Source organism: Marmota marmota, unplaced genomic scaffold, assembly GCF_001458135.2.
Source record: "Marmota marmota marmota unplaced genomic scaffold, marMar, whole genome shotgun sequence".
Taxonomy (NCBI): Eukaryota; Metazoa; Chordata; class Mammalia; order Rodentia; family Sciuridae; genus Marmota; species Marmota marmota.
The window spans coordinates 5,257,837-5,277,557 of NW_026000037.1; positions in this window are offsets into that span (position 1 = coordinate 5,257,837).

Genomic DNA, 19,721 nt, shown 5'->3' on the forward strand with positions numbered 1-19,721 from the left:
GAGAATAGGGGGAGAGGGGGCGACTCCCTGGAACCCTAGTAAACCTCGCTTTGTCATCAGACTGTACGTGTCAACTACGTGGAAGGAGAATCAGACCCACACTCTGTCCTGCTTTCTGAGGAAATTAAAAGCAGAACGGTTGAGGCTAAATTTGAAAAGAAACTTTTAAAAATTATTTCCAAGAAGAAAGTTTGAGGGGACTAGGGTTGTGGTGCAGGGGTAAAGCGCCTGCCTAGAACATGTGAGGTGCTAGGTTTGATCCTCAGCACGACGTAAAAAATAAAGGTATTGTGTCCATCTATAACTAAAAAGTTTGAAACAATGCACTAGAGTCTTGGATGTCCTTAAAATACAGTCCTAAGAGAAAATTTTAAACAGAATAAGATCTCTGGAAGAATATCATTTATGTAAATGTGAAATATATGTATACAAACCAATGGTAAGCATTTAATAAGATTATAACAAGCTATTTGGTAAACATGTTGGAATAGGTCACTTTAGGAACAAGAGACAAGCATGCGGAGAGTAGAATTAAAGAGAATACATTTTTAGAAAACAAACCTTGTACTATGCTATGAGTTAAGAAAAATGACTATCAACCTGTGTCACAGGCCAAAAACTTCTAATTACAATTAATAAAACTTAAGTGCAAATGTGAAAAGGTTAAAGTCTGCAGGGGTCATAAGAAAGATCGTGATCGACTAGTTCAACATGACATGCACATAAGTACAATCCTCCCTGTGGCTCAAGGCCCTGCAAAATTTGTTAGGGAAAAAATCTGCTTTTTAATTTTATGTGTGTGTGAATTTGCTCATTGATTTTAATCCCCAAATGAATGACTAAAACCAAACTTGGCTTTGATCTCAAGCATAAGACCAGCCTCAGGTACAAATCTGAAATAGAAGACCCTTGCCCTAAGTCAGCTTCTCCCGAGACCCTCACCACAACTGTTCTTAGACCATCAGCAAGAATTTCCACACCAGAGTTTTCAGGGGAAGCCTGTGTTTGCAGGGATCATGTGATAAGGGACTCAAGTCCTCCAGTTTGGGTCTGGAGCCTTCACAGAGGCGTTTGCATCTCCAAGGACGTGGTCAGGTCCTGTGGAGCCAGCTGGTGGGAAGAAAGGGGAAGAGCGCTCTCCCTTTCCCAGAGTGTCCTGGGCCTCAATGGAGTGTCCAGAACTCCATTCTGCATTTGTGTGAACTTCTACAGATTGTGAGCCTCTGAGCCCCTCCCCTTACACACTGGAGATCAAGTTCTAAAACTTTCTGAACTCGGGGTTCAGAAGGATGATTTGAGGGAGGCAAAAAGCCCCCCTCTGAACCTGGCTGCAGAAAACAAACCTGCTTCCTGCTGTTCCTGGGTGTCCAGCCTCACCTGTCCTACTTCAAGATAAAACCAGGTTCTTAGCTTAGCAGAGTGGACAGAAGGCTGCGGCTGAGAAGAGGAACACCCGGGAGGAGGCGGCTCTGGGAATCCAACACGCCAACTCCAGCGCCTTCGTCATTTCCATATGGCCACTTCCAACAGCTTCCCCCAGTGTGTCAAAGGTCAAGAGAGGGACTGCAATGCTATAAGGAATCACAAAGCTCTCTGATGACCTGTTTTGATTCAGGACAAAAGGAAGAATATTTAGAACATCTTCCCTGAACAGTCTATCCCACAACTGAGATTCCAATGAACACAGAGCAGTAGACAGCTTAATATTATTTAACTGGATTCTTAGTCCCAAGCGCCCCCCTCAGATTCTCTGTCACGGTGGGATGCCAACACTTCACCAAGAAGTGGGGTCTACGCTCCCTCACAATATGAGCCAATGGCTGTGCACCTAACTGCTGAACCAAGGACCGTGCTGAAAGGGACATCATCTGTTACCGCCCGGGGTGCTGGGTTTACTGCAGACTGAGCTGGGAATCCCGCGGGGAGTTTGGCCTGTTCCTCTTATGGTCTCTGGAATTTCTTCCTCTCCCTATCTCCTCCGCTATCACTGGATGGTGCCCCACCCTGGGCCACCCCATGTCCTCACATCTGTTTTAGTTTTGCTACTGAACCCTCCACTTAGGAGCACAAGCATGCCAGTGTCTGTGGGATGGGTCCCCACTTGTGCCCACAAGCACTTCCATCAACCCGGAAGCTGACCTCCTCAGAAGGCCCTCTTCGTGCTCCTTTGTTGTGGGGTCCTGCCTCCACCTTTGAAGTAGCCGTACTGAAAAACGGCACAAAGAAGCCACACAGATGGAGATACCCGAGTACCTGCCTCCCACTCCAGCCCTGACCTGTGGAGTCCTCAGTCCCCAGACCTAACATGGGCGTGAAGAAGCCTTAGAGGGGTCCCTGGGTCCAGTCATACTCCTGCGACAGATGCACAAGAGCCTCAGGCTAAAACTCCCTGGCAGCTGCCACTCAAGTCCTAGCTCCAGAGCTGAGGTTTCTTTACAATCATTATTTTACACCATTCAAGTTTGGGGTGACCTCTGATGCAGCAATAGATAACTAACAGGGAGCCTCTCATGCAGCTGCAGGATTTGACTAAGATGTGTCTTGTTGGGGGGATTAATACAACCTACACCAGAGGTGGAAGCTGGGGGTCGGCCTGCATGTTGGAGGAGAGCCTCACCTATTTGTTCTCGTCACTATCAGTTGCTGACAATTATTTCCCACTTCCTAGGTACCAGCCACTATTGTCCCCAACAACTCATTGAGGCATAAGCTATTTTACTGCCACATCATCCTTGAGGGTTAAGGAAGTTTGATGGTAGCACGGCGCTGGCTGTCACATTGTGGCGTCTGATTCCAGGGCCTTGGTTCCAGCCACCATGCTCTACAACCTTGGGCACTTTTCATGTTGCAGCTCCATTCACAAACTTTTAGAGAGGGTGATTAAGTGAGTGAGCCATAAAAGCATAAATCAGGCTAAATAAACCCACCAAAAATTGTCACCTTTGTGATGTCACTTTGTGCACCCAAGCAAAATGCTCTGGTCTTATGGAACCACCATCTTATTGGTGATTCCAAAATTTTTACATAAAATTTAAACTATTACATAAGCCAGAAAAATTACTTCCACTCATAGGAACAGAAGTCTAAAAGATGATGATGTTAAGAGGCATCTGGGCAAAAGGAGCAGGAGACCTTAGACAACTATGTTGAATCTTATTCTCGAATGTAAGAAATACCTAGTGTTCAAAAAATGCTAATATTGTTGAAAAAGAATGTTACCATAATGAAAACAAGGAGAAAAAGAATCAAGGCAGAAAGTTGATTTTTGTCTCAATCTATAGACAGCCCCACGTTGAGATCAATTGCTCTGGAATGAAGCAGGGGCAGGAGTTCAGCTTAGCTCCTTACGTCTCCTGAGGCACCATTACTGTGTTTTCCTTTAGACAGATCACACTTAAACACTTTCTCTCTTATAAACTTTTAAGAAGTATCCCTGTATGACTCCCTCACGATGAAGGAAGGAGTCTCGCCGTGGGTGGCTAGCTGTGGGTGGGACTGGAACGTGAAGCCCTCAACCAAACACGCCATCCAGGGCATTTCTACAAGGACTGGTCCCATGGCGACATGGTGGGTGCCATATTTGAGCCCTTCACTGACACATCATCTGCCAGCAACCCATAAAGCACTACCCGGGTTCATAAGATCTGAGACTTTTTTTTTTCCTGTTTGGTGTGAGGTGTTTAAATACGACTCTAAATGCGAGAAGACTCACCTGAAGGGAAATTTTAAATCCCATTTCCCCAAGGCTTGGTCACCTGGCCCATGGAGTTCTGGAAGCACCTTCAAAAGACACAGCAGTCGAATCAAATTCCTGGCCCCATATCCCTCGTCAAAAGCCAGTGTAGATGAATGGACGTCACCTCCAGCAACGATGGGACTCAGAAAAGCCAGGGGAGGAGAAAGGTCCAGGCGGAGCTGGACTCCAGTGCACACCTGCCTCCTCAGACGAGGCCGCCATCACCAACAGCAGGATTCTCTGCCAGTCAGCCCCCCCAATGGCCTTCAGAAGTAACTCCAGGGGTCCCAGTTAAACACCCCTCTTTTCTTCCCTCTCCCCACCTCACTGACGGCTCCAACCTCTGACTTATTTCCCAAGTTCCTCTTTCATCTGTTTGCACGGTCAACTAAGCAAATGTGGAACTGCAGCCGGGTATAAACCTTCACACGACAATTAAAGATTCTAGGGAAAGGGTTCAATGCACTCGGAACACATTTATAAACACCACTCATTCTCTTTCTCTTTCTTTTCCCAAAAATATACCTTCTGACTTTTCTGTTAAAATTAATAGTATTGACCTTCCGATCTCAGTTTAGAAAAGGGAATTTTTCCTTCTATTCCTTCAAGGAGAAGTACCAGAGTAAAACAAGCCTCTGCACTTCTTTCTTTAAACAGTCTTTTCCGTTTGCCCCTTTCCAGTTTCACAGGCGCATTTACCTCCTCACTGCTTCAGCAGTCACGTAGGCTCACCATCCCAGAGCCTCACACACCTCGTTTCTCTCTGTATCTAAAGCCTTTAATGGCTCCGTTACCTCCGAACCACACCTCAGAGCCCTCAGCCAGGCGTCCAGGTCTCCATCTGTCCTCCACCCACCCTTCCACCTACTGCGCTCAGACACTCTAGGAAAATGTGAAGTCCTGCAACCACTTAGGGAAAGAGTTTGGTGGCTTCTTAAAAATGTAAACATCCTCACAGTTTTGGCCCAGCCATTCTATTCCCAAGTATTCACCTAAGAGAAGTGAATGCATAGCACCTAATTTTTTAAAAAAAAAAATTGTGAACATTTTTGGTAGCTTTATTTGTGTTGCAAAGAAACAAAACAATAACCAGAAGCAATCCAAAAGCCCAGCAATAAGTGGATAAGTGTTCCATTGGATGAATTTGTTTATTAACAACAAGAATATTGATCTATAAACGTAGACTAGAACAAGGATGTATCAAATAATTATCCCGAAAAAAGCAGCCAGTTAAACTTACAAAAAATTCTAGGAAATGAATAATAAAATCGAGTGACAGCACATCAGTGGCTGCCTGGGAACAGGGAAGGAGGAGGAGAGCTAGAGGAAGGACCACAAAGACATTCAAAGAAGCACTTCAGAGCAAGAATGTGCTCATCGTCTTGGCGGGTCTGGGTTTCACAGTTATGAGTGTATGTCAAAACTTACCAGATTGTGCCCGTCAATCACGTTCCAGTGTACTGTTTACATCTCTCCCAGGTCACCCATCTTCCAGAACAGACCCCCAAGTCCAGCTGGACAACCACCTAATGCAAGATGACATTGTGCTTCCATGTTGGATTTCTCCTGCTGTTGGATTTCCATCTGAAATACCCAACTACTTGCTCTTTAGAGCCAGAGACTTCATATCCTCTCCACGGAACTCCCAAGCTCATTGCAGCCCATAGACAACTTCTTCCTCTGAATCTATAAATTTTGAATATACTCTGGCCATCACTGGCATATCCACATATAGCACAGAGTTCAACTTAAGCTTGGGTCCTAATTCTGGACTAGCTTTCTAGCGATCCTAAAAATTTATTTAGCTTTACACCCAAAACGCACTTGCAAATGAAATATTGGTAATAAGGGTACTCATGTAATTCACTAAATATAGATTGTTTGGCCTAACAGCTAGCACACAGTAAGAACCTGGTCATTGTTTTCTTAGATGTACTTTATGTATACTTGTGATATTTATTGTGTAAAATATTTTGGGAAGGAATGGTAGAGTAACCTGTCTCTCTGATAAGGCCCATCAGAAATAATTCTGTCTGAGCTCTTTCCACAATAGTGGAGAGAGAAATAAATTAATAGATTAGGAATCTTGGATTTAAAATATTGTCTTGACTGTTCCAAATAGTTTGGTTTTTCAGCTAGAGTAAAACCTAAGCTGCGTCCAGTTATTACATTTGGAAAGTGAGATGTCCTTAGTTGTACTCTCATAATTATACTTTGCTTAGTTCAAAATAAAAAAGCAATCCCTCCAAAGTGTTTATTATCCACATGATGAGTATAAATCATTAGTAAGCAGCCTGGGGTCACAAGTCTAAAAAGTGACTAAAACGTAGCTTCAACCAGAGCCTGTCAGATTCTGTCAGGACACTCCTCTAACAATCACATCACGCTTTACTTCATCAGTTCATTTTGGATAACAAAATTCAGATTATAGCCTTTTAATAGTCAATCACTTATTAATACTAATCCACTCACACATCACTATCTCTCACTTAATACAGATACTTTCTCCTGGGGATCAGGTCTCAGAAGGCTTTGGCTTCTTAAATTCTAGCTAATGGACTCAGTAAATTTTTTCCTTTACTGGAAATTTTTCTCTGGGACCAAGGGAAGGCTGAGTGCTGGCTTCTACTTTGCATTTTTCCTTCATAACTCGATTCAGTAGCCCTCATGGTGCCCCTGGAGGTTTCTCTAATCCACTCTCAGCAGTGCTTTTTGATGTGGCCACGTAGATTTAATTGGGGGAGGAGCCCTCCAGTTAGGCAGCAGGTAGGCAGGTAAAGAGAGACCACCAATCCAAATATAGATGACCAACTGTTCTCTGGAAGCACATATCCCAGAGTCAAGCTTTATCTTCATAAACCAAGTGGGAAAAACCTACTATCCAGGTCATTTTACACCCAAAACACACTTGCAAATGAAAATATTATGAGTACACTACATATTTGGAATCTCATCATACAATTTGCATTCTAGATGATATTTCTTAAACACTGGTTAAAGAATTATGCATTTTAGCAATTAGTATAGAGGTTTATTAGGTACTTGACCAAGAATATTTATAACATTACCCTCTCATTGCTAGGTTTTATAATTATGAGTCATAAAGCATTAATTATGGAACAAGCTCTATTCTAAGCACTCTGCACGGATTAGCTCATTTTATTTTACAACTACATGGGATATGAACCACAAAGAGTTAAACAGTCCAAACGTGATAAACAGTGTTATTAGCATTGTTTATAATATTAATGTGCTCAAATACGGACTTGGGTCTCAACACCACTTGAAAATTGAATTTGAAGCATCTGCCTCATTTACTCCCTCGAGAATCAAACCAAAGATCTCACAATGTCTTCCTTGAAACATACATGTTTGATGTTTTTATCAAAGTAAGAATTTCAAAATTTAAAATACCTTTCTTAAGAAAGCACATAACTGAAAACTTTGGACCTGTCAATATATATATATTTAAATATTAGTAGGGTTTTGCTATTAGACGCTCCAACATGAAACACAAGATGAAGAGGGCATATTCTCCCTCAGAAGACATCAACAACCCAGAGTGCCAGAAAGTTGAACTCTTTTGACTTTTTGTGTGTGCTAATGGGTATTTGTCTCTCAAATTCTTTAAAAATCATATTAACTTTATAAAACTATTTTCTCCACTCCCAAATCTTCCCTTACCCACTTTAAACCAATGCACTCAAGGTCTTTGAGGACTGCCAATTTGAACATGCTTTGGCCTTGACAGTTGGCAGCTGGGATCAATCAGTTCATGAAATCCAACTTGTCAGCTAAAACCAATCATATTTCTTAAGCAAGATGATCTGTTAAACAGCTTAGGTTGTAAATCCATGGAAAACATTTGCAAAAAAACACATTTTGAGCTTGGTCTTCCTAAGTTTTGAGGCTACAGATCTTATGCAAACCACCATTCTGGAAATTCTCCTAGTCATCTCTCATCCTCCCCTGAGGTTTTGAAGCTATCTTCTGGGCCCCACAATTATCAGACAACCAGATTCTGGTTTCCTCAACATAGAGGAATGCTTGCTTCACCTGTGTAGCTACCTAGTAGTTTACCTATCGTGCAGTCAGTCAACCAGACTCATCATAGACTATTATCACCACAGCTAGGCCAGCTTCCTCTACTGGCTCTCACCCTAACAAGAAAGTTGTGTATAGAATTGTTTAAATTTAAAAGCAATTATAAAGCTTATAAAGCTACATGATCTTAGGCAAACACATCTCAAGTTTCAATTCCAGTAAAATGGAAGGGCTGGAATGACTAAACCCCAAATTTCTTTCACATTCTATAATTATGACACTCCTTCCCTATGTTTTCACTTGCAAAGAAGCCTAAGCTGCTCTTTGTTGATTCTTAAAATTATACAGAGCCACAGTGAGTGGATCCCCACAAAGCATCACATCACAAATCAGGATGGGCAAGATGAACATATTTGCACACTCAACAAAACGTAGAGGTTTCAAAAGAGATAATGATAATCAAATGGAAGTTCCGTGGGAAACACTTCTTTGTTTCCTTTTATACACGACAGAAGAATGCTCTTTAGGTAATTGGATACAAATGGAGCAAACTTTTTCACTTCTCTGTACACAAAGTAGGGTCAGACCATTTGTGCAATCATACATGCACCTAGGGTAATGATGTCTGTCTCATTCTATCTTTCATATGCCCCATTCCCCTCCCCTTTGGCCCATCCAAAGTTCCTCCACTCATCCCATGCCCTCCCCCTGCCATTATGGATTAGCATCCACTTATCAGAGAAAACATTCAGCCCCTGTGTTGGGGGATTGGTTTACTTTCCTTAGCATGATGTTCTCAAACTCTACCCATTTACCTGTGAATGCCATAATTTTATTCTCTTTTAATGCTGAGTAATATTTATTGTAATGTAATATACCACACTTTCTTTATCCATTCATTTACTGAAGGGCATCTGGGTTGGTTCCACAGTTTGGCTATTGTGAATTGTGCCACTTATCTAAACATTGAGGTGGCTGCACCACTGTAGTATGCTATTCTTAAGTCCTTCGGTTATACACTGAAGAGTGGGATAGCTGGGTCAGATGGTGGTTCCATTCCAAGTTTTCTAAGGCAATCTCCATACTGTTTTCCAAATTGGTTGCACCAATTTTGAGTCCCACCAGCAACTTTTAAATGTTCCTTTTTCCCTCACATCCTCGCCAAAACTTATCGAAACTACAAATAATAACTGCCATTCTGACTAGCACGAGATGAAATCTTAGAGTAGTTTTGATTTGCAGTTCTCTAATTGCTAGAGATGTTAAACATTTTTTTCATATATTCGTCAATTGATTGTATATCATCCTCTGAGAAGCGTCTGCTCAGCTCTTTAGCCCATTTATTCATTGGTTTGGAATATCATCACTTAACATTTCATACCACCACTGTCAAAATGGGAAAATACACATCAGGGAAATGATCATTCTCCTTGGTCTTGCTCCAGGCAAACACTAATCTCTGAAGATTTCTATCCCTCCAGTCAAGCCAAGAACACCCTCAGAATCCTCATCTCAGCCTCCAGACAGACGCCACTAGTGATTCAGAACTGGCCTGCGTAAATAAGTACATCTGAAAGTAAGACTCACATGTTAATTTGCCCCAACCCAAACCCACCTGCTCTCTACATGTCTCCAACTGGTGTGTTCTGAACATGCACTCATGCTCTTCCCAGAGCCCGTTTCTACATTCCTTACTACTTAGAAAAAAAAAAATCACAATATTAATAAGCCACACATCTGAGATAATGTTTTGCCTAACCCTCATAACTCATCATCAAATCCTGAAAATTTTACTAATTTTGTTCTCTTTATTCCAACTAAGACTTCCCTAGTCCAAAGCCTTCTCATTTTTTCCCTAATATATGACTACAGGTTTTTGCTATTTTATTTGGTTTTTTTTCTTGCCTTTAACATCTTTGTTGTTTTTTTTTTGTTTGTTTGTTTTTTAAGAGTAGTCTTAGGCTCACAGCAAAATTGAGCAGAAAGTAGAGAGATTCCCATATCTCCCTTGTCTCCCCCACTATCAATATCCTGCACCAGAGGGGTACATTCTTTAAAAACTGATGGACCTTCACTGACACATCAGTATCACCCCAAGTCTGCTGGGGTTCACTCTGGGGATGTACTTCTATACACTTTGACAACCGTGTAATGACATGTATCTACCATTAGGGAGTCACATGGAATAGTCCTCTGTACTTTGCGTTTTCATCTGCCCCCTTCTGAGTCCCTCGTGCCACTGACCTTTTTATCATCTCCAGTTTTGCCTTTCTAAGAATACTGTGTAGTGGAAATCATGCAAGTCCCATCACATCAGCCTCTCCCATCCGCTTTTTCACTGTGACTTTGTTGTAAGTGAGGGGTGGGAGGCAGTGGGAAAGTCTAGTGATGCCAGGCGATCTGCAAACGCTTCCCATTAGAGATGGGGAGGGAGGCACGAGACATTGGGCCAAGGTGAACATTGCCCAACAACTCCAGCGAGGCCTCTGTCCACTTTCACTGCAGTTGTCTTTTGCATGTCTGTGTCCAGACTCTACCCTCCATAAGCTTCCTAAGCACATGGACCATTCCCACTGATTAAATGCTCTAAGTACCTACATATATGTGGTTTCTGGATATCTTAAGACTGCCACTACCTCATCTTTGACCTTAGGAGGATTTAATGTTTGTCTACTTTGGTTTCCTTATGCATAAAATAGGGCACAAAAACAACATTGTCCACACGTAGGATTGTTGAGAAGATCGAGAGAGAAAACATGTAAGAGTGCTTAGCCTAGAAGACAGTTTAAATCAGTGTTTGGTATTATTACAGGGTACTCTGGAATCAGAATCAAACGGCCACTGTAAACATCTCCAACTCTGATTCATAATTGGCGTGACCTTGGACAGGGCACTTAACTCCACTAAGTCTCAGCTATTTCAACTGTAAAACTGAGGTAGAAGTAGTTCCTAATAAAACTACTGTATAAAATTTACATGTAAGAAGCTTCCAATGAATAGTTAGTACCATCCTCAGCACAAACAGAGTCTGGCACACAAGTATTTGCTGAATGACTAAATAAATCAACATAGATATTAACATTCATCTCAGCAATTTCAGTTCTCTTCAAGATACTGCCATATACTTAAGGGAAAAAAATTAATATTTTTGCAAGGAGGTCAAAGGGAGACCCTAGGCACACTTTACCTCCTCATATATATTAAAACAGCTTCACATTGATCTTTCCTTTAGTTTTATGCTGTGTTTTGTTCCACTTGAAATATTGTTTTACTCACGAAGGACAGAGAATTACATCATATTATTCAGAACAGGCCTCCTCCTACAGAGCCATAAGAGACTATCATGGCATCCAATGTCTGTTACCACACACGTCAATTGGTAAAAATATTTAAACAATGGTTACTGAATGAAAGGTGGCTCTCCTGCCATTCATTCCCCTGTCACCTGGCACTCCCCATTCGTCTCTGTCCTGAGAACCTACACATAGACAGCTGGATGAAAACAAATACAACTGTGACCAGCCTGTCAGAATTAACAGTGCTACTGTAATAGCAAAATAATTAACAGGATTAATAGGTTTAGTTCCAGTACATGTGGTGGGAACCCTCCTTCTGACAGAAAGATACAGGATAGGATTTGTTTCAGCATTCTGGTGAACATTTAAAGTAAAACCCACAATGCAATTGTACCCCAAAGAATCTGGGAATTGGGAAGACATTTGATTATGGTGTTTTACAATAACTGTCAGGACTAGGACCTCAGAAGGGTCAAACCCTCTTTCAATTAGTATGTGCTAAATCCATTCTTTCTGCAGTTTTCCTCTTCTCATGCTTATGTTGTTAAACATGAAATAAATGCAAACATTTTGTTTCACAAATTTATATGATCTTTCTCTGGCTTCTATATGATTTTAGAGTGTCACAAAATTTTAAATTCTAGGAAGAAAATTTTCTACAATTTCTCATACATGCAATTTGACATTCCTCCTTCTGAGAATACACCAAGTGGTCACTCCAGATACCCCTCAAGAACCAGTATGCACACTACACAGCTACCTACTGTATATATTTACATCTTAACCAGAATCCTAGTCTTCTTGTGGGTTCCAATACCCAGTGCTCCTTATATAGGTGTAGAGCTCATATTCCATGCATTCTGGTGAATATTTAAAGATCAGATTATGGGTTTAACCATAATTAGCAGAATATTGAGCAAGACAAAACAATGATAGCCCATCATTTTTTGTCTTGTGTTTCCAAATGGTGGCCCCCGGGGAGGGGAGACGATGATCCATTGTCCTAGATCCACTCAACTAGGACCTGAGGCTCACTACTGATACAGCAACAGATGAAGATCCGTGAGTTACATTAAGAGCTGGTATTTGGCCAAGGATTGGGGAATATCCCGACTCTGCCCTCATCAGCTACCACTTAGTAAAAGGTTTTTAAGGGTTATATCCAGGGCCAAGAACTCTTTATTATCAGGAAAACTCTGGTCTCCAAACACCATTGTAGAATTCCAGTGAGATGGCCCACCTTTATTTCCCCGGGAAACTCCAAGGAAGCAAATTTCAACCCAAAACCCAAAACTAAATATCAAACTTCAAATCAATCCACCGCAGGGAAGGAAGGACCTCTCTTCATGAGGGGAAATACCAAGAGGAATAAGTATCACATAAGTTTTTCCTGGTATCTCAAGAAGCATCCCCAAACTGCAACCATCGACCTGTCTTCTGGAGTGGGAGAGGGGAAGGATTCCAGGAAAGCTGCTTCCAGACCCACCTCCCCCCAGATTTGTGGGAAATGAAATCCATTTCCCTAACGGGGCTGCCATCTGGGTCAAACTAGAGCAGCTCACCCTCCTCCTGAGCGTGAACTGTGGTCTGCTGATAACAGGGTAACCCGGGCTGGGGGAGGAAAGGGCTCCGAATCCCCTAGAGGCCCAAGGGCTGACAGAAAGCATCTCAACCAATTACTCCCAGCATCTATGAAGGAAGAAGGAACAGACAATCTTCATACTCCAGGAAGAACCCACCTCTGGCTGGTAAAAAAACGAAGTCACAGAACTCCAGTGAGACTGAGTGATGTGGGTATGCTATGTGTGTTGTAGGTTATTAAAAAAAAATCTACAACAGAATAAAAATGTGAGTAAAAAGTGAAATGCAAAATAAAAAATGTGGGTAAAAAGCAAAAATAATTTAGTTACCAAACTTATTTCTAAATGTTTAAAAAATGAATAACCAGAAAAGATCTATGGACTCTTTTTAAATGGGTATTTTAGAGTTTAGTAGTGAAAGCCACAATTATTCCATGATTTTCTGTTTTACATAATAATGCCAAAATAGGATTTTATACTGTGTTACTAGGCAAACTAGCAGATAAGCAACAAAGATATCAGTGAAGGGAATACCCCCCTCCCACCCTAGTCTCACAGAACATACCTGATCAACCAGACTGTCGATGGGCCCAAGATCTGGCTTGATTTTCAGCAAATCCTCTAGGATTGAGAGGGCTCTTTGGATAAGTATTCCCCACAGACACAAAATGGAGTGATGGAAAAACATGACAACAGAAGAAAATCTATAACCTAGGTCCTCACTCTCTGCTTTAGAACAAAGTAAATACTTCACGCATAGAATGTACACCTTACAACGTTGCTCACTTATGACTACATTCCACATCATCATTTTATGAAACTCATTTTAATTGTGAAACTCATTTTAATTCAATTTAGATTTTTTTTTTTTGATACTGGGGATTGAACCCAGGGACACTCAACCACTGAGCCAAATCCCCAGCCCTATTTTGTATTTTATTTAGACATAGAATCTCACTGAATTGCTTAGCACTTTGCATTTGCTGAGGCTGGCTTTGAACTCTCAATCCTCCTGCCTCAGCCTTTCAAGCCACTTGGATTATAGGAGTACGCCACTAAGCCCAGCAAGGAACTCTTGTTTATCTATAACCTGTCTCTTACGCCGTAGTGAGGATGTGGCCAACGGCTCGTAGGGGTCATCACAACTCAGCACACCATGAGGACTATAGCTCTGCACTATTGCCAACACCATTAAAAGCCTCATAACAGTTTTTGTGTTGATAGTACCAAAGTGAGTTTCTCCAAGATCTCTCACAAATATTCATTAGTCCAGGAAAACATTTCAGTGATGGAAGCATATTACCTCAATTTAATGTGAGTTGTAGGGCCCAAAAACCAGTCACACAATCCTCCTCAAAGCATGCAACTGTCAAGTATCACGAAAAACCACAACCAGTGATTACAGAATTCTGTGTGCCATTCCTGTTAGACATACTTCATACACATTATCTCATTGACCCACTCAGCTATTTTATCTCGTTGTACAAATGAGAGCACTTAGGAAGATCTGGACTTCCCCACCCTGCTCCACGGCTGTGGAGGTCAGGCAATGCAGCCTTGCTGGGGGTGCCATCCCCTGACCTGGTTAGTCACCTCCTCCCCCAGCACACCAGCGGCTTAAGCTTCCCTGTTAAAGCCCAGTTGCATCATCCATCTGTTTAGACTGGCCTTCTCCTGACTCATGGTGGCTCCAGGAGGCAGGGGAGGAAACCCACTTGCTGGGGAGAACCAGGCAAGGTTGCAGTAATTAAATTTGCATCATTGCTGTAAATACACCCAGAGGCCAGGGTGATGAGTGCATTTTGTAAATCAAATAAATGAGTAATAACGTCTAGAGGTTGCTAAACGAAAAACGTTTGAAGAACAGACACCGGATAAGCCTAAGCTGTGGCCAAGGGTTACACTTGCTAATTAAAACATACACTGAAAACATTAACCTGATTCATAATCTAAACAAAACTCCATTTCTGGACAGCTTTCCTTTATGAATTTTTTATTACAACAGAAGGTAACCACATGAAAGTCATCCTTAATTAACTCAATATTTTTAAATTTCTTACATAAAAAAAGAAAAAGCACGAAGAGAAGCCTAAAAACTGCCATCTTTATGCCAATTTCCCTGCACAGTGCACATCTCAAACACTTGACCCTTACTCTCGCCATTGGGGTCTACCTTGCCAGTTCACACCCGCTGTGTCAAAAATACAAGGACACGAAAAAGGAAGAGGAAAAGGATTTCAAATACGCAGGCCAAGCACACACAGGAATCAATATGATAAAGGTGAGGCTCAAAGTCACAATTTGAACCTTGGTGGAGATGATTTTTCCTGTGATTCAAAATAGAAAAAAAATGCACCCACTAAAATTTGGGCAAGTACAGCTGAAACTATGCCAACTTTTCCACCCATTTCCAACTTTGCAGGTGCTTGCTCTGGTTTCAACACCCGTTACTGTGAGACGGGTTCTCATTGGCCAATGGCTTTCCACGAGGCACTGTGGGCTCTCCAGAGTAGGGTCAGACTTGGTTTTCACAAAATAAGCTCTGCTTTAAAATCAACAGAACACCTGTTCATGGAAACAGAGGGTCTAAAACAGGAATCATTTACCATCATTTATTCTCCTCGAAATCAACAGGAAAATCCAAGAATGGAAAGTTCATCACTTTTCCCCATACTGATGTAAAATAAATTATGAGAAAGAAAAGAGGGAAGGAAAGAAAGCACGCATCCAAGGACATTCCCTTGGGTCCACACCTGGGGCAGCCCTCCACTCAAGCCGGGCTTAGTAGATGGGCCTGCCCCAGCGCAAACGAAAACGTTAGCCCCGACAGGAGAAGGGCAGGAGACCCTCAGAGGCTTGTGTGTTTTAGTTGGGTGTATTAGCTCCTCCAGTTGAATCATCTTGTGAATTATCCTAAATTTCCCCAAGAAACATTTAGATTTTTCAAATATTTACTCTTAGTGTGCAACTCCTTTTAAGCCATAATGTGATTAAATTCTATAGAAACTTGTCACTCAGCCTAACTTCATATTAGTAAAAATTGTATTTGAGGACTGGATGTTCCCAAATACTCAACATATTAGGGAATGTCAACAAGTCAGAAGTCATTTTCTATATTAAAAAATAAAATAAAAAGGATTTGGGGGATCATGGACCTTTCCCCTTTTACATAAGGCGGCTTGGCTGGCGGGCAGAAATGTACCCTCTGGACAAAGGTTCCAAAGGTTCTGCTGTCCTGGCTCCAGTCAGGAGGGCACTGCATCTACCATATTCCATGAGGCCATCAAGTGCCAGTGAACTGACCCCACAGGACTGTGAGAAGGTCCCCACTGCACTCCACAGCACAGGGCACCGATATCCAGGGCTGGACTTCCAGATGGCACTGCAGAGTTGCTGGAGTTCCACAAGAACACCCCTAAAAATGAAGACAACTGCAAGGGCAGAAGTCTAATTACTTTTATGTGAGAAATACAGAATTTAATAGAAAAAAATTCTTAAAAACTGAAATTATTTTGGCCATAGTCTTAAAAAAAAAAAAGCAGAATTGAACTTTAGAAAATACAAACATATTTCCATTTTCACTACGATGAATAGATTAAGAAAATCATTTAGGAGTGTTGTTTAGGTATACACCGTACCTGAAAGAAGACTGACATGTTTAGAGTGAACTTTGAAAGCTCCTGCACCAAGCCAAGTGATGACTAGCAAATTTGGGGTTGGTGTTTATTTGCTTTTGTGTTTGTAAGACGCTATGGAGAAAAACTGGACACAGGTTTACAAATGGTGTCCCCTAGTGAAAGTAAAGAAAGAAATAAGAAGAACTTTTCTTCTCCAAAAATTCACAAATTACACCAAATGCATGCAGCCGATAACAGACTCTGGTTTACGTACATCAGACTAGGTGGTTTTGCAATGCAGATGATTACAATGATCCCTTTTTACTGTATCACTTCTTATCTCATCTATTTAGTACTAAGGTTGCTTTCCTAAAGCTCCCTGGCCTTAGCCTGAGGTTTGATTTTCAAATCTAGCAACAAGCTAGTATGAGCCCAGCCCAAATGTATCTCAAACATGAGACCCACATCTCTCTGGGTTTCCTTTGATGTCACGCTGCGCTGTGCACGTCTTCTGGCAGAGTGGATGGAGGCTATTGATGTAAGGTATCCACACAAAGACATGTGTTCACAATTACAGCCTTCAAAATAAAGAGAGGATACATAACCAATCCCTGGGGACATGGAAATTACACCACTGGAGAAGCATGGACCAAGGCCAGTGGTTTGTCCTGGTGTACCTAATGAACAGTGTATTTCATCTCCAAATGTGCGTTCTATTTATAATAACGTGAAGCTATTTTTCAGATGAACAGAAAAATTAGGCATACCTTGGCAGCCACACAACTCAAGGCTTGAGAATATCAACTTGATAGAGTACAATCGAGTCGGGCACAGGAAGGGCCTGCTCAGCTGAGGGCATGCTGGGAGGGTGCTTGGGGTGCCAGGAGCAAAACTGCACCCTGCCGGGCAGGACTGAGCACAGAGGCAGGGCCTGGGAGACAAGGTCCCCACATTCCACTGAACTGGGACCAAACGGCACCTTCTAAATCAGAAAGCAAACTCCTCCAACGACCTCAGTAATAGGTAATTTCCAAGTTTCGAGGACGGAGCAGTGGTGTGAATTTTATGACATGAAGGCCAGTGATGAAGAGAAGGGTGGACTTCACATTCAACTCTGAGCTCATAAAATTTGGAGGAAACTCAAGGCTTGCCACATGTCCTGGCCGCAGCTCAGTCCCCTTGCCTGCACTGCATCAGGAGGGAGAAGTGAAACCGATCACCAGCCAGTCACCAGCCCAACGCCCCATCTGCAGGCACCGACGGTACCCACTGGTGCACCTTTGCGAGCTGTGAAGCAGGAAGGAGAAATAAAACTGCTGCAGGCAGACAGACGGCAGGAGAATCTGGCACGGCGCAGCGGCCGCTCCGAAACCCTGGAAACTGAGGGGGGGCTGGCAATCGCTGTATGTCATTTGTCAGAAAGAGGACAAAAAAAATGAGAGGGAGCACCCTGCAGTCCAGGGAGGAAAGGGAAGGCAGTAAGGCCGGGGGTCTGGAAATGGCGTTTCACGGTGAAAGCTGCCTGCTATGATCCCTTCAGGGTTGCAACCTTCCAGAGCCACCCCAAGCCTCCTTGTCCTTAACATTACAGGTAAAAACCATCTTTAAATCCTGCCAACGTAGCCCCTGACCCAACAGAAGAACAGTAGAGCCTTCCGTCACAGTGCTAACGAATTTATTCTCGTTGTCTGTATTAATCCACCCACTCGTAGAAGCCGCCTTGGTTCTCAACTGACAGTTTACTTCACATTGAGACAGGGACACAGGCGTTCAAAAAGAAGTGGACAAATAAAGATGAAACTATGAAACAGAAGAGAAGGGAGGTGGTCATGTAGTAAGTCAGAACAAAATGTTAAGCTTCGTAACCTCAACAACGTATTTTAATGCTATGAAGGGAACTGTGTCTTAAGAGGGTGTACACAGGACTAACTAGAAAACAATTTTCTATACATTTTGAAAGGTCTTTGGGACTTTCAAAATGTCTAGTTAATGGTAGTGTGTTTAAAGGCACTTCAACTTGGGCATGAGGAAAATTCCTGACCTTCAGATTTATGAGGCAATGGGGCATATGGCCAGAGGATGAGAAACATCCACAAACACAATTTTTACTGATAGGTGTAACCCAAGAGTCCAGGATCAGTGATCTACATACACCTGGCCAAAAAGGAGATATCAGTGCGAAACACACTTCAAGCTCTACCATTCTGTGAGTGAAAACTTGGAATACTTTAATTCACATCACAGCTGTTTCTCTAATCGCTTCAAAGGTTAGAGAGTCGTGGAATTACAGCATCTTAAAGCCGAATCTTTAACGATCCTCTGATCTTTGTTGTGTAGATAAGCAGTGTTACATCACGTACTAGACGACTGACAAGGAAAAGCTATGAGCGTGAAATAAATGTAACCCCAACTCCTTCATCCCACTCACATCGCTGGACAGACCTCAAGTCATAGTACATTTTCTTCAGTTTGACACTTTCTCTGTAACTTTCAGATTAAATCTGTTTAGATTTAATTAGTGATTAATAATGTAGTGATTACCCTGAAAATCATCATCCATGAAAGAATTCTATTTACCGTTAAGATAGATTCAAGTTGTTAACCTGAAGGAAGCAGCTCCTTCGTTTTGCTCAGTCGTGGAAAGTGCCCTGAAGTGAGCATCTCCCCGAGTGTCTGACGGGTTGTTGGGAGGGTATGTGGGCGAGCATCACCCTGTTGCCCAGGAGCTGGCCAGCCTCAGAGACCACACAGTAGGCTCCCTGTGCGACCAGCAGAAGTGACCTCTTATAAGGGTATCAAAAAGGAGGACCCAATGCATGACCCAGAGGGACTTACAGAAGGCTTGGTAGACGTGGTAGACTCAGGAGGCCCCTGATCAATAGCCCCTGATCAATAGAAGTCAATTTTGGGTGCCATAAAGCCCTCATCAGTGGTTTGCTTTGAATGTCAATAGAGGCCATTCTAGGATCTCAGAAAATCCCTACCAAGTCTTCTTGGGACAGCACACTTACCTTTTTTGGCATAGTGAAGCCTTTGGAAGTTGTGATCCTCACCCATTTTTTTAAAATAAAGTGATAGCCAACTAAAGAAAAAATAATAGACATTTTCTTAAGATGCTCGCCCACATACCCTCCCAACAACCCGTCAGACACTCAGGGAGATGCTCACTTCAGGGCACTAAGGGATATTACAGTGTCCTAAGCTCTTGTTATATTACTATTCCAACATTTCATCCAACCACTGGCCTTAACACCTTGAAGGTTTTCAGAATAGAGTGAAGTGGTGGGAGATCAAACCAAGGGGAAGGGAGGGGCTTTTCAAGATGGTGGAATAGAGAAGGTCACCTTCCAGGCTGCTCTGTGGCATGAAACCAAGACAGAAGATAGGAAGCTTCCCAGGCAGGTGGGCGGGGGGGGGGGGGGGGTAGGGAACCAGGACCTTGCGGAAT